The sequence below is a fragment of the Carcharhinus amblyrhynchos genome, chromosome 8, assembly GCF_965287045.1.
Source record: "Carcharhinus amblyrhynchos chromosome 8, sCarAmb.v2.hapA, whole genome shotgun sequence".
Classification (NCBI taxonomy): domain Eukaryota; kingdom Metazoa; phylum Chordata; class Chondrichthyes; order Carcharhiniformes; family Carcharhinidae; genus Carcharhinus; species Carcharhinus amblyrhynchos.
In genome coordinates, this window is record NC_137331.1 from 23,934,981 (window position 1) to 23,961,056 (window position 26,076).

The following is a 26,076-nucleotide window of genomic DNA, read 5'->3' on the forward strand; positions in this document are numbered from 1 at the left end:
GTTTTTCAAATGGGGATGTGAGGATATGTCCAGAGACGGATGAATGAATGGAGTTGTATTGCATGTTGACTTGATGAGTGAATTTACGTTGCAGTAAGACCAAAACTTTACACAGTGCCTGCAAGAGTGTAGTGCTTGGAAGAAGAGGGGAACCAGGTAAAGAATGCTGGGTAGCTCAAATTTTAAGTTCAAAGTTTTATTTATTAGTGTCACAAGTAGGCTTACATTAACACTATAATGAAGTTACTGTGAAAATCCACTAGTCGCTACATTCCAGCATCTATTCAGGTAGACTGTGAGAGAATTTACCATGGACAATGCATTTAAACAACATGTCTTTCAGACTGGGAGGAAACTCACTCTGACACAGGGAGAGTGTGCAGGCTCCGCACAGACAGTGATCCAAGATTGCCAGGGTAGACTTATTAGGAAACCCACTTCAGTTCTCAGGGGCTTTGGCCCTGTTGTAGGGCCTCTTAGTCTGACCCAACACACTCACCTCATCAACCCTCTCCCCAAAACACCCCAAACTCTCATGCACTCCTCATAACATGCATGCTCCCTCATCTCCCCATGCCCCCATCAGCCTCCCTCGTATTACACATTCTACCTCCATAAACTCCCATCTACCCTCAATAAGAACTGATCCAGTATCACTATGGCCCATGCTAAATTGCTCCTTAGTGTCCTAAGATGTGCAGGAAAGGGGATTAGTGGAATAACTTTGTGGGGATACAGTGGGAGGTTGGCTGAGTAAGATTTTGGAGAATCGGTGCAGACTTCTTGGGCCGAATAGCCTCCTTCTGCATTGTAAGGATTCTAGGATTTATTAATTGATGTTTGTCCCATTCCAAACTCTGCCTCAAAATCAGGCCCGGGTTAGGCAAACATAACTTTTGTCTTCTCTCCCACATCAAAGCAGAATTCCCAGGCTCCGAAGTTTCACTGACAGGTTTTCCAAGTGATGATGTGGATATGCCGGCGTTGGACTGGGGTAAACACAGTAAAAAGTCAGACAACACCAGGTTTTAGTCCAACCGATTTATTTGATAGTAAACTCACTGAACAGTCGCTGAACAGAGACTGATAGCCAAGTTCCGCACACATGAGGACGGTCTCAACAGGGGTCTTGGGTTCATGTCGCACTATCTGTAACCCCCGTGACTTGTCTGGGTTTGCAAAACCTCACTTACTGTACTGTCTGGAGACAATACACATCTCTGTAACCTGTGATCAGTGCTCCTTCCACTCACATTGTCAGCCACTTCAGGTCTTGAACAGCAGGTTAGGTGTAAAGGTTCGCATTCTAATCAGTAATCTCTAAACTGTCTGTGCTTTATATGCTCTGTCTGAGGCCAGAACTCTCCATTCACCTGACGAAGGGACTAACCTGAAAGCTTGTGAGTTTACTATCAGATAAATCGGTTGGACTAAAACCTGGTGTAGTCAGACTTTTTACTAGGTTTTCCAAGTTCCATGGAGATCCCAAATAGCGCAAAGGTAATTGACCCTGGGAGGAATCAGTAGTATTAAAAATTTAAGTCACAGGCATCGATGGAAACTGAAAATGCTTTTGACAATTCCTATCTCCAGGCAACCTCTAGGCTGTGGGCAGCTCCACCTGATAATGGAAATGGACTGGTGATGATGCCGCATGCTGGTAGGCTTCTGGGATCCACTACAACGAGCTATGCAAACAGCCCTAACCCTGAGCTTTGTGACAGGGTCAACAAGTGAACACAATGTTCGCACTACCACAAATATGCCAATGGAGAAATATCAATGTGAATTTGGCTTGACATCGTTAAAATTCCAAATACTCCAGACTCAGATGGCAGATTTAGAACAAATCACTTTTCTTCCTGACAGAGGGCATTTTATTCAGGCCTGCCCTTTACAATTATTCACTGATGATTTACGTACATGTTAATACATTTTGCCTGTGATTAGCCAACTGCATGAAATATACTTTTGGGGTAATTAAGTCAAAAGAACCATTTCAGTATAAGAGGTATTAACATGACTGTAGGCAGAACATTCTCCCCATAATTGTTTAAATTAAAATGTTAGTTTTAATTTCTGTTACTACAAATCATCTCAAAACCTCACTGATACATTCAATTGTATGAAATTACTGAGTGCTAAATAATTTGTATAAATACTTTAATTCTGTTGATGTTTTTGAATTTGCCCATGGAAATGGCTTGTTACAGGTTACCTACAACATACACATTTAAATCTTCTGTCTATTAGTCATCAAGGAAAACAATCACGCGACCAGGTTCCCCCGTTGGTCCAGTTCGCCAGTGATGCTGAAAAAATATTGTCGCATTGAAACAAAAAATATTATGGCACAGAAGTGTTTATTTTTAAACTGTGCCCTGTGGATTGCCAGACAGTCCATGTTGAAAGTCCTTATCCCTTATCTTATAAGTTGTCAAACACTCCAACCACCGGTGTTAAATCTCTTAGTACCAAGGGGTTCCATCAGGAACTACCCCACAGCCAAGTATCAGGGAACACAGATCTTTATTCAGACTACTCGCTCCACAATCCAAATGTTGATTGTCCCCCCAGGGCAGTTTCCACAGGTCACATGACCCATTCCCTCAAAGGGGCTATGCCCCAACATACATAACAAGAAGGAGGACCATTTAGCAAACAATACCTGTGTCCATCTTTGCTGACATAAAAGAGCCATCCAACCCATGTTGGTTTCCAATGTCCTAGTGCACAACCATCTCAGTTACAACTTCAAATGGAAATCCACATATTTTTAAATGCAGAGGTTTTGGGGTGGATTTTCCCGTTCTGCCATCATGGGAGTTGTAGTGGGTGAGGGGCAGGCCATGCAAAGGTCCATTGACCTCGGGTGGGATTTTCTGACTTTGGAGCAAGTGCAGCAGGAAAATCCCATCCTATGTCTCCATCTCTCTCACAGGCAATAAATCCAAGGCCCACATTACAAAGCCCCTGTAAACCTTCTAATAATTATTTTAAATCTGTGCCCTCTGGTTACTGACTGTCCAGCACCTCAATTTTTATATGCCTTAATTAAATCTCCCCTCCGCCCCAAACTATCCGATATTTCTTTATAATCAAAAGAAGGATAACATCCTAATAAATTTTTGTGTCCTTTCGAGAGTTGTCTATTTTCTTTTGTTGTCCATGCAATAACTGCATGGAGGTGGAACCCCTGTCACCAAGTTCTTTATTTACACCACACATTTGTATACAGCCAGCTTTCTAGTTGCTCACTGCTGAACGCAGGCTGGGAGACTGTCACACCTGCTTTAAATAGGAAGCAAGAAGCTCCCTGATTTAACCATCGATTAAGACTCAGGCAAGCCAACCTCATTAGCCTGGCTGAACATTCCTCTTGCTCATTTTTCATTATTCTTTCACTAGATGTAAGGATCTCTGGAAAGACCAGCAGTTGTCACACATCATTGAGAAGGTGATGGAATCGCTTGGATCGCTGTTGCTCAGTACAACCACAGCACTGTTAGGCAGGGAGCTCCAGGATTTTAATCCAGCAGTAGTGAAAGAGCAGTGGTACAGTTTCACATGAGGATGGTGTGCTGTGATTTGGATCTTTCTTGACTTTTCGTGCCTATATTTTTTCATGCTATTTGCTTTCCTAATTTCACTCTGCACTTTCCATCCTCCTCTAAGCTTTCTGTAGTATTGGAGTCTTTTAAAACATTCTTTCCTTCTTTGGCTATTTTCTACTCTGTGGGGGGAATTTTCCTGTCCCACCTGCCAGAGAACTCTTAGTGGGCGGGGAGAGGACCATGCAAAAGTCTGTTGGCTCCGATTTGGGGTAAGCATGGCCGAAAAATCCCGCCCTTTGTATTCTTTGTCATCCGGCATCCAGCCGGGCTGTGGTTTGGGAATTTCACCTTTTTTATTAGTGGAACATATTTATTGGGAACCATTTCTGTTTCCCCCTTGAATGCAACCTACTTGTGACACTAATAGATAAACTTTGAACACTATTTTGGCAGGATTCCAGTCTTCCAACATAAAAGGGGCTCCTTTTTAACTTTGCCTGCAGTCCTGGGGACAGAACAAAAGAATCATAGCATAATACAGCACAGAGGTTTTTTGGCCCAGGGGTTCTTTGAAAGAACTATCCAATTAATCCTATTCTCCTACAGCCACACAAATTACATATTTTTTAAGTATATATACAATCGTACTTTGAAAGTGACCGTGAATCTGCTTACACAATGTGGTCCTGAAGACAAAGTAATGCTCATCTTCCCTCAGGATCTTTTCACTCCCACAATAAATATCCTCCACGAGAGCTGAACACTCTGTCTGGAGATATGAGACAGCAGGGGCAATGTAACTGCTTTCATCAAAATTCAGAATCCGCGTCAAGGTAGGCCTATTTATTCCCAAGCAGCCCACAGACATTTTTTCCTGACACTTTGAATCCAGATTGCACAGAAAAAAAAAGTTGTAGATCTGTAATATCCAATTACCAAGATGAAAAGGTATCTCACGGCTTTATTCCTGTGACTCAGTGTGAGTTTATGTCTCTTCTGGCAGGTGGTTGAAGTGTTGATGGAGCTGTTGATGGTTTATTTTTGTTTCAGATCCTGTGACCACGATACAGATCCATTACAGATCAACCTGCAGGAAGGAAGACAGTAACAACTATGAAATCATGGAGATCATACTCAGCAACAAACAGCTCTGTGCTTTTATGTGCACTAGCAAAAGGAGGCAGAAAAGATTCTTTCCCTATCCACTTCTACAAGTTTAAATTTAAAATCTTTATATTTGAAAAAAAAGACAAGTAGCCACCAACTACAAAGATAATCAATCTATTGACAGAACAGTCTTATTTAGGATGGGTCAATGGCCCATGCAGTCATCTGTAGGAAGCAACAGCAAGCAGGCATATCCATGGACCAACAGTGGGATCAATAGTTATCTGACATGGTACCTGAAGAATGAACGAGAGAGAGAGAGAGAGAGAGAACAAACTTGGATCACATTAGCTTGATCAATATAAACTACTTCCCCAGTTTATCTCAACAGGATCAGAAAGGTTTCATCATCATTCATAAGTTAATAAGATATAGGAGTAGAATTAGACCATTCGGCCCATCAAATCCACTCCACCATTCAATCATGGCTGATATGCTCCTCATCCCCATTTTCATTCCTTTTCCCCATAACCCTTCAACCCATTACTAATTAAAAATCTATCTAATTCTTCCTTAAATGTACTCACTGTCCCAGCATCCACCGCAACTTGGGGTAATGAATTCTACAGATTCACAACCCTTTGGGAGAAGTAGTTTCTCCACAACTCCATTTTAAATTTGCTACCCCTTATCCTAAGACCATGACCTTTCTTCCTAGAATGTTTCAGGTCTACTTTATCCATACCTTTTATCATCTTGTATAGTTTAATTTGATCTCCCCTCATTTTTCTAAATTCCAGGGAATATAGACCTAAACTGTTCAATCTCTCTTCATACGACAAAAGCCTCATCTCTGGAATCAATCTATTGAACTCCCTCCAATGCCACTACATCTTTCTTCAAATAAAGGGACCAAAACTGTGCACAATACTCCAGTGTGACCTGTGAAAATTAAATTCTTTGTTAATTAGCCAAATTATTAATAATTGATGAGAAGTTTAAATAATGAGGACAAGATATTAAAAACTTGTCTGAAATTTGCATTACATATAATCGGTTGAGTAATGATCTTATTGAGGTATTTAACATGTTGCAAGGATTTGATAGAATAGATAGATGTATTCCCTCAGGTGAAGGATTGAGAATGAGGGGATTTTCTGCTACACAATTTGATATGACCATGGCTGAACTTAAGAGTTCAAGGGGGAGGTGATAGCCTAGTTACATTACCACTAGACTATTAATCCAGAAACTCAGCTGTTCTGGAGACCTGGGTTCGAATTCCACCACAACAGATGATGGAATTTGAATTTAATTAAAAAATCTGGAAACAAAAGTGTACTGATGACCATGATACCATTGTTGACTGTTGCAAAAAAAAAACATCTGGTTCACTAATCTTTATGGAAGAAAATCTGCTGTCCTTCTGTGGTCTGGCCTACATGTGACTCTAGAGCCACAACAATGCGATTGACTTTTAACTGCCATCAGGCAACTAGGAAAGGGCAATAAATGCTTGCCAGCCAATGATGTTCATGTCCCATAAATGGATAAAAATGACCTCCACTTTGTTTCCAAGAGACCAGAAATCTGTTAAATATGTTCAAAAATAGCAAATCCATAATTCCCTATGGGAGAGAATTCTAAAGATACACAAACTTTTGAATAATGAAAGTTTTCTTCAATACAATCCTCAATGATTGGCCCCTGTGCCTCCTTGTTTTTGATTCTTCAATCCAGGAAAACAAAGTATCTACACTGTCAGGTCCATTCATTATCTTGAACGCTTTATTGAGATCATGGCCATAATTTTACCGCCCTGCCCACCACGGGAACTGGAGCAGGCGAGGGGGCAGATATTGGAAAGGTCCGTTGACTCCGAGTGGAATTTTACAGTTTCAGAATGAACAAGGCAGTAAATTCCCACTCCACACTTTATTCTTCTAAATTCCAGAGAATGTTTTCTCAATGTACTCAGCATAGGACAATGTTCTCATCCCAGTCTAGTGAACCTTCACTCCACAGCCATCAATGCAAGTTTATCATTCCTTAAAAATTGAGATCAAAATTATACTCATCATTCTTTGCGTGGTCTCACAATAATCCTGTATAACTGGAGTAAGACTTCTTATTTCTCCAATTCCCTTGCAATAAGGCAAACATACAATTTACTTTCTTAATTGTTTGTTGTACCACTCATCATGCTGACTTGGAAATATATTGGCGCTCCTTCAATGTCGCTGGGTCAAAGTCCTGAAAGTCACTCCCTGACAGCACTGTGGGTTTACCTATACCTCAGGGACTGGAGCTGTTCAAGAAGGCAACTCACCACCATCTTCTCGAAGGCAAATAAGAATGGGCAATAAATGACGACAGAGCCTGCCAGGCCCACATCCCAGAAATTTTTTTTATAAATTTGCATGCTAACTTATATGAGTGCACCAGAGTTTTTCTGAAAATTAGTAGTTATAAGTTTTATGCATGTAAAAATATTCTGCTATTCTATCTTCCATTTGCTATCTAGTTGCCCACTCACTTATCCTGCCAACATATTATTGCAGCCTTACCATTATCTCTCTTTACAACTTGTGTTACTTTGTATCAACAAAAACCTTGGACGCCTTACTCACAGCCTCTATATCTAAGTCATTAATATCGTTTGTAAATAGTTGAGATTCCAGCATTGATCTTGCAGCATTCCACTAGTCACACCCCACTAATTTGAACATGACCCATTTATCCCTACTCTCTGCTTTTTGTCCATTCACCACTCCTCTTCCATACTAATGAATTAACCCCAGCTCTATGAGCCCTTAACCTTTTTGTGTGGCATATTATTGAATGCTTCTTGAAATCTAAGTGAACTACATCAACTGATTCCCCTCTATCCACCCTATTGTTGAAATGGTTTACATAGCAGCACGATGACACAGTGGTTAGCACTGCTGCCTCACAGCGCCAGTGACCCAGGTTCGAATCCCAGCTTGGATCACTGTCTGTGTAGAGTTAGCACATTCTTTCTGTGTCTGTGTGGGTTTTTTCTGGGTGCTCTGGCTTATTGCCACAATTCAAAGATGTGTGGGTTAGATGGATTGATGGCGTTAAGTTGCCCCTTAGCATCAGGGGGACTAGCTAGGGTAAATGCATGAGGTTATGGGGATAGGGCCTGGGTGGGATTGTGGTCAGTGCAGACTTGATGGCCAATTGGTCTCCTTCTGCACTGTAGAATTCTATGGTTCTATGGGGATCTTCAAACTAAGAGCCAATTTAAGATGGAAATCATGAAACATATTGTCACAGGAAGGCCATAAACAAACTGAAATGATCTACTCCAAAGTCTCTGGATGTGAACACAATTTGAGCTTTCAAGTTTCAAATCAATAGATTTATGTTTGCTGAACATACCAAGGGGATGCAGAGGTAACTGGTTGAGGTACAGGTCAGCCACAATTTAATTAAATGATAGAGCAGGCTTGTGGTGCTGCATTACCTACTTACTCTATTCTATCCTGGTAATTGATGTTGTAATTAGACTTCTAATGATGAAACCAATATTATGAAATGTTCACTGGAAGATTTGTTAGTTGTCCTAGCAACCCAACATCAGAAGTTCATTATGACAACTAAAAACCATAAGTTTGAAAAAGAGTTGGAGAGTCCCTAAGCAGAAATTTTAAGAATTTTGGACATTAATTGTAAACAGGTCTTTGAGAGGACTCATCCGGGGGTCTGTGGATTTGTGGTATGCAAAGATTAACCGTGCAAAGGGAGGTGTTTAACAAAAATGTTAAAAGTAGATCCTTTAAATAATTTAAAAAGTCTTTTGGATTCAGGATGCCACACTCTCAGCACTAGTTCCGCTCACCGCATAGAGTAGGGTACTCCTGCTCCTATTTTTTGTCGTCTTCTCGACAGTTGCTTTTCTCTGGTGAGTTAAGAGAGATGGAGAATGATGGGATTGTACAGCTGAAACCCAAAATTAGCCATAATCTTGATGAATGACGTGGAAATGGCTCAACGAGACATATGGTCCATTCCTGCTCCCATTTCTTGTATTGTTGGGTAGAGGAGGTGGGTGGGGAGTTGAATGACTGCGGTGAGCCACTTTGTTTCAACAGCAGGCTTTGCATTGGCTATTTAACTCAAGCACTGAATTACTATTCCACTTCACGACTTATCGGTGACAGAGTTGGGGGGAGTTGAAAGGTTTTCGATTTGAAGTGACCCCAGTCGGGGTCAAAATGCAGCTTTCTGCATTCATTGTAAAAATGTCAGGAAGACGATAGGTGGCAAGAAGATGTGGAAAGGCTACGCCCCGGACTGTTGTCAAGAGGTGATGCAGAAGGTTGTGAGCCACAGAAGGAAAGTGTTGCTTTCAGTCGATGGAAGAAAGAGGCCAGAGACTCAGACAGCTATAGATGGAGGTCTCAGAAGTTGTGACCAGCACGAATGTGATGTGCTAAAATGCCCCTTAGTCCTGGAACGCATAGGTTAGAGGAATTAACGGGGTAATTATTTGGGGTTATGAGGATAGGGACTGGGTGGGATCATTATCAGTGTCGGCTCAATGGGCCGAATGGCCTCCTTCTACACTGTAAAACCATCAAGCAGCACTTGCTTAGAAATAACCTGCTTACTGACAACTCAGTTTGAGTTTCATCAGGGTCACTCAGCTCCTGGCCACCTCACAAATGTGGAATGGAATTTAATGGCCACAGCTATGGGTCCATTAACCTACTGGGATATATACAGCAAAATATTGGGAATCCCATAGAGATCAAATCCCACTCCGGTATCCTGTTGGCTACTGTTGGTATTCCTTGTTCCTGCAGGGAGAAGTTTCCTCTTGAATTTCTCCTGCAAAGAGGATGTTCTGCCATTGAGAGCTGCCAGCCAATCAAAGGCCAATGACACCCCGGTATCAGCAGCGCCACTAGTGGTGGTGGCCACTGCCAGTACTACAGTTAGCCCGAGACTCAGAATTTTCACTGGAGCTCTGAAATGCAGATATGTGTGACAGGTATGCTCATAGAGGCCCTGGGGAAGGATGGAGGGGGCTCTCTTCCCACAGACCTGTTTCCTGACCTCATTGGGTTTTTCTGTTAAGCACAGGATGTCATTAAAAGGAAGTAACCCCCCAATACCTGCAAGGAGTTAAAAAGACCTTAGTAGCTGCACGTCATAGCTCAGAAAGTGCAATCTTGCTTCTACCAGTTCATGACAAATGTTATAAGAGGCTGATCTGTAACTTACATTGATTAAGCAACATCTTCCAATTTAGAGCTACCTGAAATTCTGCAGCTGTATTCAATTCCTCAAACATTGATGAGCTGACATTGGGACACAACGTTGAATGTTAATTACGTCCCCATCTACCTTTTGTGTTGGTGCCTTTGTTCACTTTTAAGTAGACAAGAAAGGGAAGAGATTACTCAATTCTGATGGTTTAACCCAATTCTTTCCCAGTAATGGGTGGGAATAAAATCAAGGTTGATATATTAGCAGAAATGTTTCTCCTTTAAATGTATCTTAATACAAAATCATGAAGAAACAGGTATTGGCTGTGATAAAAAGGAATTGTTTGAGAGGAACAAAATCTGTGTGCTAGTTCTAACCTCATTTACTTGCTTTGTTTTAAGAACACAAGAACTAGGAGCAGGAGTAGGCCATCTGGTGTCTCAAAACTGCTCCACCATTCAATAAGATCTTGGCTGATCTTTTTGTGGACTCAGCTCCACTCACCCACCTGCTCACCATAACCCTTAGTTCCTTCACTGTTCAAAAATGTTATCTATCCTTGCCTTAAAAACATTCAATGAGGTAGCCTCAACTGCTTCACTGGGCAGGGAATTCCAAAGATGCCCCTGTCAATATCAACAGGGACGAAGTAGAAAGGGTTGAGAGCTTCAAGTCTTTAGGTGTCCAGAACACCAACGGCCTGTCCTGGTCCCCGCATGCCGACACTATAGTTAAGAAAGCCACCAATGTCTCTACTTTCTCAGAAGACTAAGGAAATTTGGCATGTCAGCTACAACTCTCACCAACATTTACAGATGCACCATAGAAAGCTTCTTTCTGGTTGTATCACAGCTTGGTATAGCTCCGGTTCTGCCCAAGATCGCAAGGAACTACAAAAGGTTGCGTATGTAGCTCAATCCATCACGCAAACCAGCATCCCATCCATTGATTCTCTCTACACTTCCCACTGTCTCGGCAAAGCTGCCAGCATAATTAAGGATCCCACGCACCCCAGACATTCTCTCTTCCACTTCTTCAGGAAAGTGGAGGAAAAAGATACAAAAATCTGAGGTCACAAACCAACTGACTCAAGAACAGATTCTTCCCTGCTGCTGTCTAACTTTTGAATGGACTCACCTTGCATTAAGTTGATCTTTCTCTACACCCTAGCTATGACTGTGACACTACATTCTGCACTCTCCTCTTTCCTTCTCTATGAACAGTATGTTTTGTTGGTATAGCACACAGAAACAATACTTTTCACTGTATGTTAATACATGTGACAATAATAAATCAAATCAAGTCCTTTGTGTGGAGTTCCTACTCAACTCAGCCTGATCCCCCTTAGTTTGAGGCTATGCCTCCTAGTTCTACTTTCACTCACCAGTGAAAACAACTTCCCTGCTTCGATCTTATCTGTTTCCTTCATAATCTTATGTGTTTCTATACGATCTCCCCTCATTCTTCTGAATTCCAGTGAGTATAGTCCCAGTCTAGTCAGTCTCTCCTAATAAGCCAATCCTCTCAACTCGAGAATCAACCTAGTGAATTTCCTCTGCACCCCCCTCCAGTGCCAGCAAGGAGACCAAAACTGTACACAGTACTTCAGGTTTGGCCTCACCAGCACCTTATGCAGCTGCAACATAATCTCACTGTTTTTAAACTCCATCCCTCTAGCAGTAAAGGACAAAAATCCATTTGCCTTCTTAATTACCTGCTGCATCTGCAAACCAACTCGTTGAGATTCCTGCACAAGGACACCCAGGTCCCTCTGCACAGCAGCATGCTGCAATTTTTTACCATTTAAATAATAGTCCATTTTGCTATTATTCCTACCAAAACGGATGACCTCCCATTCATCAACATTGTACTCCTTCTGCCAGACCCTTGCCCACTCACTTAGACTACCTATATCCCTTTGCAGACTTTCAGCGATCTCTGCACACTTTGCTCTGCCACTCATCTTCATATTCCTTTCTTAATGGTCAATTGAATCAATGGGGCCAGGTGAGACTTCACATGTTGTAACTCTGAGGTATTGATCACTTTCCTGATAATCTTCCCCTCAGCAGTTTAACCTATGGAAAAAGTTGCTTGAGAAAACTTGCCCTTCTGAAGACCATTGTTCAGTTGTGAATGGTAATTATCTGTCAATTCTCTTCTGGTCTCCAGGGATTAAAGAGGATCAGCTGAGTTTGAATCACAGAAGGAGCCCCGTCCTGCCAACTTCCTTGCCAGACCATACCACAACTCATATGGTGGTGGCCTGATAGAAACTCGTCAAGATATAGGGGGAAATCTTACCCTCTCGCACCACCGGCCAATGAGTAGGGCAAAAGGTAAGATCGTGAGAGAGCCAAGAAATCAGGATGGTGGGGAGGGATGGAGGGGGGGTTGGGGATGGCGGTGGGGAACGGCTGCCATGATGCAACAGTGATTGGTGGGGGTAGACTGGTTTTGACGGCAATCGGTTTGGGGTGGGCGGGGAGTGGGCGACCAGTTCAGGCGTGGGGGCTGTCTATCAGTCCAAGGGGGGAGCGTGGTGATCGATCCAGGTGGGGGGGAGGTGCAATCGACCACAAAGCTCTGTGATAGCATGGGGGTGATCGGCCACAAAGGCTGGCTATGGATGGAGGAAGGAGTGACAGATCTCTGTGCTCTTGTGATCACAGGGATCTGCAAGTGCACAATGTTACCCTCTGTTGCGATTGAGCTTTTGGGCAATTTAGGCCCTGCCCACTACCATTGCTGGTGGAAACTAAGTTTGGCTTAACCTTCTTATGAAATCAGGTGAGATTCAATTTTTAAGTCACCCAAAAAAAGCACAAATTTCTCCCATTTTCACATTTATTCAGCACTTAGAATCTTTTTGGTAAGATCTCCCCAACAACATTGATAATAGTGTAGTTTATCTTGTCAGCATAGTGAACCATTACATTTCTATTAACTTTATGTTAAAGGGGAAAAAATGCTTGTAAAAGTTCATGCAAAATGTAATACTTTCTCTCACTATTCTTATCTGTTAGCTTAATAAACTGCTCCATGGTTTATAGACTAAAATATGGGTTAATAGATTGCTCATTCATTTACTAGATCACACAAGGGTCCATGGTTCTTGAACTAACTCAAATACGCTAACAAGAATTTTTTTTGTAATAAGAGCTACGCAGAATCCTCACAGTGCAGAAAGAGACCATTCAGTCTCGGGAGTCTACGTGGACTCTCCAAAAGAGTATTTTACCCAGGCCCGTCCGCCCCCCTGTAACTCTGCACGTTTAGCATAGCCAGTCCACCTAATCAACACATCTTGGAGTATTAAAGGCGAGATTTTATGACCTTGCTCAGGTGAGCTCGTAAAATCCCACCCGATGCCAATGGAGAATTCCGTTCTGTGAGCCTCACCCGCCCCTCAATAAAATTCCAACCAAAGGGGCAATTTAGCATGGCCAGTCCATCTAATTTGCACATACTTGGACCGTGGGAGGAAAATGGAGCACTCAGAGGAAACTGCGCAGACAAATGTGCAAACTCCACACAGACAGTCACCCAAGGCAGGAATTGAACCCAGAACCCTGACAATGCGAGGCAGCAGTACTAACTTCCATGCTGTCCTACAACATGTATAAGGTTGTATGCCAATTTGTAGGGAGTGAGAGCTCACCAGCAAAAGGTATCCATGACATTAAGCATGAAATATTATACTTCAAGGCATTTTGTTGAGCAAGGGTTTAAAAAATGCCCGTCATAATCCACATCATACACATGACAAAAGTGAATAATTATTGTTTGCAAGAGCTAGAAATGAAAATTTGACAATTAGATGGCTCCACACTACCCAATTGTCGACTAACCTCAGGACGCTGGGGCTCCAATATTTTTATCTCTATATAACAATCTTCCCCCTACAGCACAGAAGCACCCCCATGCAAAGTGATAAGTGACATTGTTGGCTATAGCTTCCTTGGAGTGACAATCAGCGTCGGACTTGTGGATTCTGTTCTGCACCTGTCTCGCCCAACTTTCCGACTCAAGCCAGGATATTGATGGCGTGGAGAGGGGATGTGTGTTGAGGAGACCCGTGCAGGTGAGGGAATATTATGGTGGAAAGGTTCGGGGGGGAAGCAGGGGAGTGAGGAATACTGTAGAGGTTGGTTAATGGAGTGGGAGAGGGAGCTTTGGTTTTCATCTGGGTCTTTAGAATGTTACCCACAAGTTAAGAAATGTTTTAATTCTAATTTTTTTCTGCTGGAACCATCCGAAGTTTACAGTTTAGATCACGTTTACAGATGGTTCACAGCATAGGGGTATTGCCCAGAGGAAATTGCAACCTTTAGGCAATTGCTTGCAAATGCTTACCTGTGAAATTTCGAAGGGAATTTTGCAGTGAATTTTGGGGTGTACCTCTCCCATACACCTGCCCCTCCCTTCAGTTCTGAAGAGCTCAAAGTTTGAGGTCCAATGCCAATGACTCTGGTGCATCTTTTCTCAACCTCTCTGCAATATTTTAATGTAGTTAACCAGACACTTTCCCCCAAAGCTTCCTCTGCAGTCTTCAATTCAGTAGCGGGTCTCACTCCTATTACTCAACTGTAAACACACAACTACCTGTCCTCTAACAACTATTCACTATGGAGGGGAAGATCTTCTGTCTGTTACGTTACACAACTTAAGCCTGGCTTCATAAATAGTTTTGCAATTTAATGGCATATTATGCACGCAGGAAATCTTTGCCATATTTCTTCATCCAATCAATCATTTTTTGCACAACTTTCATTCTCTCTGTAACATTGCTCTGTACAGTTTATGATTTTGATTGGCACTTAATTAATTTTCCTTTGCATCCCCACACACTGTTTCAAGGAAATCTCTCAACGTATCTTGTCTCCATTTTACACAGGGTTTATCTTTAGGGCAGAAATGGGATTTCAAAAAGTAATTATCTGGAAAAAGAAGGGATTAAAAAGAAAAGCGATTGATTGATTAGTTCACCACATGCTTATCATAGCTTTTGCAATATCCAAGAGGCTCATTATGACTTATGGACTGTAGTTTCCCTTCTTTAAGTTTGTGTGCTGCAAAATAGGTTGCCAAGAAGGAAGGCACATAATTCGATCCTGGGTGCTTGATTTGTTGGCTGTCAGAAAGTTTCTTGGCTCTCTATTCTTCACAGAATCATAGAATCCCTGCAGTGCAGAAATAGGCCATTCAGCCCATCAGGCCTGCACTGACAACAATTCCACCCAGGCCCTATCCCCTAACCCCACATAGTGATCCTGCAAATCCCACGGCTGATGACACCAAGATTGGGGGAACGGCAAATTGTGCGGAGGGTGTGGAGAGTCTGCAGAAGGATCTAGATAGGCTGGGCGAATGGGCCAGGAAATGGCAAATGGAATTTAATGTTGGCAAGTGTGAGGTGGTCCACTTTGGTAGGAATAATGGTAGGAAGGACTATTACTTACGTGGCGAAAAACTGCAGCAGGCGACGGTGCAGAGGGACCTCGGGGTCCTTGTGCATGAGTCGCAAAAACCCAGCTTGCAGGTACAGCAGGTGGTCAGGAAGGCGAATGGGATGCTGGCCTTCATAGCGAGGGGGATTGAATATAAAAGTAGGGAGGTCTTGCTGCAGCTGTATAGGGCATTGGTGAGGCCGCAGCTGGAGTACTGTGTGCAGTTTTGGGCACCGCACCTGCGCAAAGATATTTTGGCCTTGGAGGGAGTGCAGAGGAGGTTTACTAGGCTGATACCGGAGTTGAGGGGGTTGAGCTATGAGGAGAGGCTGAATAAACTGGGCTTGTACTCGTTAGAGTTTAGAAGAATGAGGGGAGATCTCATTGAGACGTATAAGATGATGAATGGGATGGATAGGATAGAGGTGGAGAGACTCTTCCCGCTCAAAAAAGACACTAGGACTAGGGGGCACAGCCTCAAGATAAAAGGGGGGTGGTTTAGAACGGAGTTGAGGAGGAACTTCTTCACTCAAAGGGTGGTGAATCTCTGGAATTCTCTGCCCGTTGAAGTGGTGGAGGCTGCCTCGCTAAATATTTTTAAGACGCGGGTTGATGGGTTTTTGATAAGAGAGGGGATTAAGGGTTATGGGGAGAGGGCGGGAAAGTGGAACTGAGCAGCGACAGATCAGCCATGATCTTATTGAATGGCGGGGCAGGCTCGAAGGGCTAGATGGCCTACTCCTGCTCCTATTTCTTATGTTCTTATGTATCAATTTAGCATGGCCAATCAACCGAACCCACACATCTTTGGAATGTGGGAAGAGACTGGAGAACCCGGAGGAAACCGACGCAGACACAGAGACAGCGTACAAACTCCATACCGACAAGGCCGGAATTGAGCCCGAGTCCCTCGCGCTGTGAGGCAGCAATGCCAATCACCGTGCCACCGTGCTGCCCATTTTTCTTCCTGAAGCAAAATTATTTCAGCTTTATTTTTGTTTTACTTGTTAGAACATAAAACATAGAACCCTACAGTGCAGAAACAGGCCCTTTGGCCCACTGAGTCTGCACCGACCACAATCCCACCCAGGCCATATCCCTACACATTTACCCGCTAACCCCTCTAACCTACCCATCCCAGGACACGAAGGGGCAATTTTAGCATGGCCAATCAACCTAACCCGCACATCTTTGGACTGTGGGAGGAAACCGGAGCACGGGGAGGAAACCCACACATGGTAGTGGCATGGTTTCACAGCACCAGAGTCCTGGGTTCAATTCCTGGCTTGGGTCACTTTCTGTGTGGAGTTTTTGTGTTTATCAAGATACACTGGAGGAATCCAGCTCCATGGATAAAATTGACATGTTAGCCTACTTCGGTTTTATTTTTCTTGGCATGATTTAATTGTGTGTTACTTCTGTGTTTGATTTTGCCTGTGTTTCATCCTTTAACTGGTCATTTACCCAGTTCAACATTTGTGGGGGACTTTGCAAAGATGTTCTCCCACAGTTCACTGTCTGTGACTCACTTCACGATGCCCTAAGATACACAAATACAAAATATTTCTTTAAATGAGGACAATTCAATTAGCCTTTTAAAATGTAAATGCTACCTTGACAAACTAGGAGTCTCTAAGCTGCTGAATTATTATTTAGTTAGCTTTGCTGCCCTTGATCAGAAACAGATGCCCACAGAGCAGCAGCCTCAAGCACCTTCAATAACATCGTTACTTTCTCACAAGTTTAATTCCACTTCCAAACTTACAGTTCCTGGGGCCAATTAATGGCTGGAGTTATCCACCTACTGTTAGATCCATCACAAGAAACATTTCAGTTTTTTTCTCATTAGCAGCTCCTGTGGCAGCTTTTTGTCATAAAGAAAACAGTCGGAGCTCTATAGCGCTACCTCCATTTTCAGTAATAAAACGAATGTTAACATCCCATCGTAGTGCTTGATGATTCAGTGAGAATATTGCCTTTACCTTGGCCTCCCTGTTGTTTACAGTTTTAGCAAATGTATTGTTTATTTCTCTAGGTGTTAATACAGTGGGAATAGTCTTCTGACTGATCCCATGAGTACAAAAGTGTGGGCTTGACCACAGGGACTTGAAACACCTGGAAGTTGCCCCATGAAGTGTCAGTTTATGGGTTTAAGGCTAAGATTCTCCCATCTGAGTGGGGTTCTGAAGGGGTGGGGAGGAGAAAGGTGGTCAGGGACTGACTGGAGGGGTCTAGGGGAGGTCTGAGTAGGTGTTCGGGGAAGAAAGAGGCTGTCTTTGGGGTCTGAGATGGGAGGGAACCTTAGTCAGCGATCTGGGAGGGAAGGGCCCTCTGTGGGGGATCTGAGGGTTCATACACAGAGGGTCTGAAGGAGGAGGAGGCCTGGGTGGAGGATCTGGGAGGGAGGGGACCTGGGTGGAGGGTCTGGAAAGGAAGGGACCTGAGTGGAGGCTCTGGGAAGGAAGGGGCTGTGTGGGGAAGTGTGAGGGGGGGGGGTAGCCTGAGTGGGGGGAGGGACCTGAGTGGGGGTTCGGGGAGGGGAGGCAACTGTGTGGGAGAGTGTGAGGTAGGAGGGGGCCTGAGTGCAGGATGTGAGGGGAGAGGGGGCCTGAGTGAGGGGGGGGGGGATCTGGGAGGGAAGAGGCCTGCGTGGGGAGCCTGTGAGGGGAGGGAGCTGTGTGGGGTTCTGAGGGGATAGGGGAACAGAGTGGACGTTCTGAGCGGGGAGGGGCCTGAGTGGGGGTCTGAGGGGAGAGGGGGCCTGAGTGGGTGGATATGAGGGGAGAAGGGGCCTGAGTGGGTTGCTATGAGGGGAAAGGGATCCTGAGTGGGGTTAATGAGAGAGGAGGGGCCTGAGTGGGGGTCTGAGGGGAGAAGGGGACTGAGTGGGTGGGTATGAGGGGAGAGGGAGCCTGAGTGGGGTTAATGAGAGGGGAGGGGCCTGACTGGGAGGTCTAAGAGGGAAGGGGTCTGAGTGGAATATTGGTTTGGATAGACCTCATGCCTGCATTGCTGAGGGGTTGGTGGTGGTTTCTCAGCCCTCAGAGTCCAACACGCCAGGTCATCGCTTGCGAGGACTTGTATGAAAGCCCACCTGGTGCAGATCCTGCTGGGAATGCGGGTGAACAATGAGAGTTATTTGAATTGGGCTTCAAGCCCACTAATTATGTTTGAAGTTGTGATTTTGAATATGCCTCGGGTTCCTGCCTGCTAGGGGTAGGAACCTGATTGGGGCCAGCAGTGCAGCTTGGGAGGGTCAGTACGAGTTTGGTCACTGGCACGGAACCCATTTTCTTGCCAATTCTGCAGGCCATTGCACACATCGTGGGGAGATAGCAGACCCAGATATCCCCACCCTATCCCAACTTGTTTTTCTAGATGGATATTTAATTATGAACAGGGAAAAATTAAAATATGAATCAATTTGGCTTCTATCATAGATGACATGGCAGCTTTGATGAATCACAACTTATGATTTGGTGGTAATAAAGGTGTACGCTATAAGTTATAATATCCAAAAAAAAATTGGCATTCTTTTGCAAATCATTTAGAAATCAGAATGCTTGTTTTTAAGATGATTTATATCATAGCATCATTTCTTTACATATAATATTTTTCAGCAAAGCCTCATGTTGTGAGAAGCACATTTTATGTCGTGTTGGCTCTTGAAGAATTAGTTATTGAAGCAGAATCACATCTTGCGGTAATGCAAATTATGATAACTGATCTATGTTACAGTGGCAATTTATGTTGAAAATTTATCATAGTATTTGTACAAGCTGGTTTCAATTTGGAAGAATATCAATTTGAGGCATTGGGCTTTTAGCCATGTTTTGTACAAAACATAAGCCTGAATTTCTGGGTAGGTGGAAAGTCTGTCTACCATAGCAAAAATGGTGGCAGAGGCATGAATCTAAAAGTCGAGCCATTAAACCTGGCCTGCACCATTATCTCAGACGGAAGGTGGACGTGGGTTCTAAATTGTATATTGGCAATCCCCATGGAGGCCAGTTTAAAGTTCAGTTGCCTCGGTCGCATCTGACTCCATCTAGTCAGATGTCCAAAGCACGACTATGAACTTTTGCCTGGTATGAGAAGGCCAAAGGCTGCCAGAATTCTTTGGAGAGATGAGTTCACCTTTTGGAGAGGTAGCGTACCCTTTTCAATGTGCTCCCAGGACACATTTGGGAGAAGTGAGCTGACCTTTGGGAGAAGTAAAATCCTCTTTGGGATTGTACACAACAAACTCATTGGAACTGACAAGCTCATTGGGATTGCCAAGAGAAATATCACAAGAAATGACAAGAGAAATTTCAATTGTCAAGGGAACTATGAAACTGTCAAGACATTTAACTCTCCTGCCCTTTAAATATTTGAAACACAATTATTTGCAATGTCAAAAATATCAATGCTTATTATTTCACACTGCCTGTGGAGATAAGTCTGAGGGTGACTATGATTGGAATAGCTCTACATGATTGATGTCATAACTTATCATTCTCATAGTGATGAGTGTTAATGAGTTCACTATTTAATTTACAACTCCAAGTGGTATTAAACTCTGAGAAGCAGGACTAAGTGTACATATACTTGTTTTTATAAGTGATTAAAAGAAACTAAATGTCATGAATTTGTACATTTGTTTTCAAAAGAAACTTATTTAAAGTCAGCATAGCTCCACAAAGTCTGCCCATGGTGACCGGATGAGCTGACAATGCAGATGTAATGGAAAAGTTGATTGGTATCGTCATTTGTGGCAAGAGTTGCACAAATCTGGCATAGAGGCTATGAAGTTGCATGGAGGTGGGCGAGGGCACAGGTTGGCCTAGAGCTTATAACGGGCCATGGGACAGTGGTTTTGGGTGGGGTACATTGAATGCATGGAGGGTAAGAAGAGCTTGGATGTTGTGTAGGTAGCGTAGCTTGGTACAGAGATTAAGAGGGGCATAGAGTGAATGAGAGTGAATAAAGGTATAGGTTGGTCTAAAGGTTATCAGGGGCCATGAGGTGTGGGGGCAGAGGCAGGCTTGTTGGATATGACAATGGGAGTGGGTGGGAGGCATAGGTTGAAATGAGTGGGGAATGGGGAGTGGGTGTGAGTGTGAGGGGTGAGGGCTGCTGCAATGTTTTGTTGCTTGACAAAGTGCCAGAACATCATGGTTGTCCTGTTACCCAGCCAGCCTCCACACCTGCCGTCCTCTGAACTCTTCCTTGGGTCACTCACCACGACTCCGATTTTCACCCCCCTGTCCCCATCAGGCCCAAGCCAAAATTCCAAATGTCTACGGCACCTTTTTTAAGGTTGAGTTTGTGAAATTTGAAATTGGTTTGGGGGGCTTAAAGGCCCAAGTTTCCATTTTATTTTCTGTCTGCCTTTTTCTCATCTAGACCTTGCCTGGCTTTTGGGTGACTCTTCAAAAGGACAAAAATCAATTTATCTACTGGTATATATTTCAGTCTGATTTTCATGTCCATTGAATAGAAATGAATGCTACACTTTAGGAAGGATGTCAAGGCCTTAGAAGGAATTCAGCATTGAAGAGGGATCTCGGTTACAGTGAAAGAATGAAGATGCTCAGGCTGTGTAGCTAGAAGGATTTGATAGAGGTGTTCAAAATTACAACTGGGTTTTTATCGAGTAAATAACGCAAACTTGTTTCTCGTAGTGGAAGAATAGGACGCAGCTTTCAGATGTTGGCACAAGAATGAGACGCAACTTAAGAAAACACAGCATGTTATTGTGATCAAGATTTTACTGCCTGAAAAGGTGATGAGAGCAAATTCAGTATTCATATGCAGATGAAAATTGAATAAATAAACTTACAGTGTTAACACTGAAGAAGCCAGGGGCCGGGATTAATCCAGCACCTGTATGTTCCCCTCCAAGTAATATATTATACATTCCTTCATCATTGCTTCGTCAAAATTCTGGAGCTCCCTGCAGGTGTATTAACTGTGGATGTATTAACACCACAGAATCATCGAAAAACAACAGCACAGAAAGGGGTTCAATGTGTGTTGTGCCAGCTGAAAAGAAAACTAGCCGCCCATTCTTATCCCACCTTCCAGTACCTGATCCATAGTTAAGTTTATTTATTGGTGTCACAAGTAAGCTTACCCTGAATGAAGTTAATGTGAAAACCCCCTACTTGCCACACTCTGGTGCCTGTTCGGATACACTGAGAGAGAATTTAGCATGGCCAATGCAGCAAAGCAGCATGTCTTTCAGACTGTGGGAGAAAACCAGCGTACCCAGAGGAAACACACCTAGACAGGGGGAGAACATTCAGACTCCTCACAGGCAGTGACCCAAGCCAGGAATTCAATCCGAGCCCGTGGCTTTGTGAGGCAGCAGTGCTAACCACTGTGCCATCAGGCTGGCCATCTTGTCTTGCAGATTCCAACACTTCCAAATGACTTGAAGGTTTCTGCCTCAGCCACCAGTTTGGACAGCAAATTGTAGTCACCTACCATCCTCTGGTTGAACAGATTTGCCTAATATCAGCTTCAGTGGTTCAAGAAGACATCTCGCCTTCTCATGGGCAATTAAGGATGGGTGACAAATTTCCCCATCACCAGAAATGCTCACATGCCATGAATGAATAACAGATGTTCTTTGATTCTTCATTCTATGAAAGGAAAATTGTGTGAGAGTTCTAACTTGGGACTGAATAGATATTGTCCATTTTATTCAATTATCCAGAATCAGAAAGTATCCTTTTTGTCTCCTGCTTCTGCTCCCATCTGACCACTCCCAAAGAATGTCACTGAAAGGTAACCAGAAAGTTGCCTCGTCCTTACACTCCTGTCAGGACTTGCAGAGAAAGAATGCAAGTGTTAAACAATGCATTGTCTTCCAGGTGAAATATTAGTACGTGCTCCCCGCTCAGTACTGAATGCAATAACCTTGAAAACATTTTTCTGCTCAATGTCGATCAATGCTTTGGCACCAAATTATCCAACTTCATTCAGTCGCTATTATAGTGATGCTGAATAAATGTGCTTGATTGTTGCGGTGACATATTTCCAGGCAGTTATTTTCATCACATCACACATTTGTGATGCATTTCAATATGATTCGTGTCATCCCCATCACTCCTTTGGAAAAAAAAAATCAGAAAATGGGAGGATGGTAGCATTGGAATTTTGTTACTGGCTTAGTAATCCAGTCCGTAAATTATTTATTAGTTATACTTTCACTGGGTGTAGCTGGCTAGTCATGATGTGGAGATGCTAGTGTTGGACTGGGGTAAACACAGTAAGAAGTCTCATAACACCAGGTTAAAGTCCAACAAGTTTATTTGATAGTAAACCCACAAGCTTTTGGTGTTTGCTTCTTTGTCAGGTGAGTGGAGAGTTCTGGTCCTGTTGGACTTTAACCGAGTGTTGTGAGACTTCTTACTGTGTAGCTGGCTAGGCCATCATTTGTTACCCAACCCTAATGGCCCTGGAGAAGGTGGTAGTGAGCCACCTTTCCCCAAGAATATATGAGAGTTCAAGTCCCACCACGGCAATTTGAAAATCTGAATTTATTTACAACATTTTGAAAGAACAGGCTGCTATCTGTACAAGTAACCATGAAAGTTTTGGATAATTATACACTCCAGCTGGTTCAATGATGCCATGTATTGAAGAAAATCATCCTATAAGAGCATAAAACATTGAAGCAGAAGTAGGCCATTCAGCTCCACCATTCAATGCGATTAAGTGTGATCCGATATAAGCCTGAACTCCGTGGGGGGAATTCTCCCATCCCACCTGCCACAGGAATTGTAACGGGTGGGGGCTGGACCATGCAAAGGCCCGTTGACCTCGGGCAAGATTCTCCGGTTCTGGGGCAAGCGCAGCCGGAGAATCCCATTCCATGTTACTGCCTAATCCCTAGAATCCTAGATTCCCTTACTGGTTGAAAATCAGTTTATAAGACCATCTGGGCGGTACAGTGATTAACATTGCTGCCTCACAGCTCCAAGTACCCAGGTTCAATTCTTAGCTCAGATGACTGTTTGGAGTTTGCATGCTCTCCCTGTGTTAGCGTGAGTTTCTCGCAGGTGCTCCAGTTGCCTTCCACAGTCCAAAGATGTATGGGTTAAGGGGGATTGACCATGCTAAATTACCTCTTAATGTCAGGAGGATGAGCGGTGTAAATAAATTAAGTTGTGGGGATAGGGCCTGGGTGGGATTGTTGTTGGTGCAGGCCCGATGGGTCAAATGGCCTCCTTTCGCACTGTAGGGATTCTATGATTCTATAAGATCATAAGATCCTTACTTGATATGAGGTATCACTCTCAAATGTGTTAAATTATGTTATTCTGGCATTAGCATTCAGCAATGAATTGGCCAGGTTGAGTCCAGTGACCTCCATGGCTTCCAAATGAGGCAATTCTGGGAAGGTGAGACTGGGAAAGCAACAGAACAGCTTCTACATACCAACATCTTCTAAAGCACCCCACACACCTGCCTCGCTTCAAATTGCCCCTCAAAATGAGCTCAAAAATACTCAGAAAATCCACATTCTGGTTTGTTATTTGAAATTCTGAAGTTTTTGCATGCTGTGACCATGCAATAAACAGTTTTTTAGGATGTTCATTCCCACCAAGGGATCTTTGGGCAGGAGGGTGATACAGTGGTTAGCACTGCTGCTCGACAGCTTCAGGGACCCAAGTTCGGTTCCCAACTTGGGTCACTGTCTGTGCGGAGTTTGCACGTTCGCTCTGTGTCTGCATGGGGTTCCTCCGGGTGCTCCAATTCCCTCCCATAGTCTGAAAGACGTGCTGGTTAGGTGCATTGTTAAGCTGAATTTTCCCTCTGTGTACATGAATAGGTGCCAGAGTGTGGCAACTAGGGGATTTTCACAGTAAATTCATTGCAGTGTTCATGTAAGCCTACCTGTGACGCTAATAAATAAACTTAAAAAAAAACTTTGACCTTGATAAACTTTAATCTTGACAGGAACATAGGAGTTGGAGATTTTGAGGAGAAGATCAGTGGAGATGATTTACAGTGCCAATGATTTTGTCATTGAAATTCAATCTGGAGTATGGTAAAGCTGGATTTTCTATTCAGTTGTCTATACACAGTCCCGTTAAACAAGATAGAATATTCAAAATATGTTTTGAAAAAACAGCTTTTGAATATTTACCATTGTACATTAGCAATGCAGCTGATGAGAAGTGTTTAAGTGGTTTTGTTAAATGTATTATCTATTTGTGGTGAATGAATGAAAATAATAGCATCCACTCAATCTCACCCCACACATCAAAAAGGTATCTACATCTGAGCAACTGCAAAAGTCCATGCAATAAAGCTGAAACGTACTTTCTCTGTTCCAGACACATCAAATACCTCTGGCTAAGTCAGGGGTTCTATTCGTAGACACGCAGGGTAGAATAGGTGTAGGGTGATGCGGCGGCGCGGGCTTGTTGGGCTGAAGGGCCTGTTTCCCGTGCTGGGTTGTTCTTTGCTCTTTGTTCTTTGTAAATACATTAACCTAGGCATTCCAGCCCCACGTTTCACCATCTTTCTGATGAACCTGAAACAACAGGGATTGAAATCTGCTCAGTGACATGGTCGACACTGTCTCATTCCCTTTCCTCTTTTTCAGAAGCAGCAGTGTGTACACTTCATCAAAGATCCTTAGACAACACCTTCCAAACCCATGATCCCATCTTGAAGGACAAGGGCAGCAGACACTGGGAACACCACCACTGCAAGTTCCCGTCCAAGCCGCTCACCATCCTGACTTGGAAATATATCACTATTCCTTCACCGGGTCAAAATCCTGGAATTCCCTCGCTAATGACATTGTGGGTCAACCCACTGCAGGCGGATTATAGCGATTCAAGAAGGCAGCTCACCACCACTTTGTCAAGGGCAACTAGGGATGGGCAATAAATGCTGATTGGCCAGCGACGCCCATGTCTCACAAATGAATAAAAAAAATAGAAAGAGGAAAACATGATCACTGACATTTTCCTGCAAATCTTCCCAGTCCTGTTTTTGAATCCTCATTGGGTTTGGCTAAGTGCTGGTAACAACATTAAAACACCTATTTCGGGGTCCCTGATTCTTTTCTTCCAAAGAATCTTGTAAACCCCAAGCAAGGTTCCATGCAAACATAATTAAAACGTTCACGAAACGTGATGCTGAATTTTCAGGTGGTGTAGTGTGATGGCTGCTTTCTTTCACTCACTATGACAAGCCTTGATGTTCACAAACTCATTTTGGATCAACTGACCACATGGAGGTTGAGGACCCTACATGCAAATGACCCCCCCGTGGTTAAAGCTCAGTTGGGATCAGTGGGCCATGATTGTCACAGAATTATAGAGATATACAGTATGGAAACAGGCCCTTCAATCCAACTTGGCCATGTTGACCAGGTTTCCGAAACTGAATTAGTCCCGTTTGCCTGTGTTTGGCCCTATCCCTTGAAATCTTTCCCATCCATGTACCTGTCCAAATGTCTTTCAGATGTTGTAATTGTACCTACCTTCTCTGGCAGCTCATTCTATAGACTCACCACTCTCTGTGTGAAATAGCTGCCCTTCAGATCCCTTTTAAATCATTCTCTTGTCACCTTAAACTCATACCCTCTCGTTTTGGACTCTCCTACCCTGGGGAAAAGACTCTGGCTATTCATCTTATCGATGACCCACATAATTTTATAGACCTTGATAAGATCACCCCACATCCTCCTACACTCCTGGAAGAAAAGTCCCAGCCTA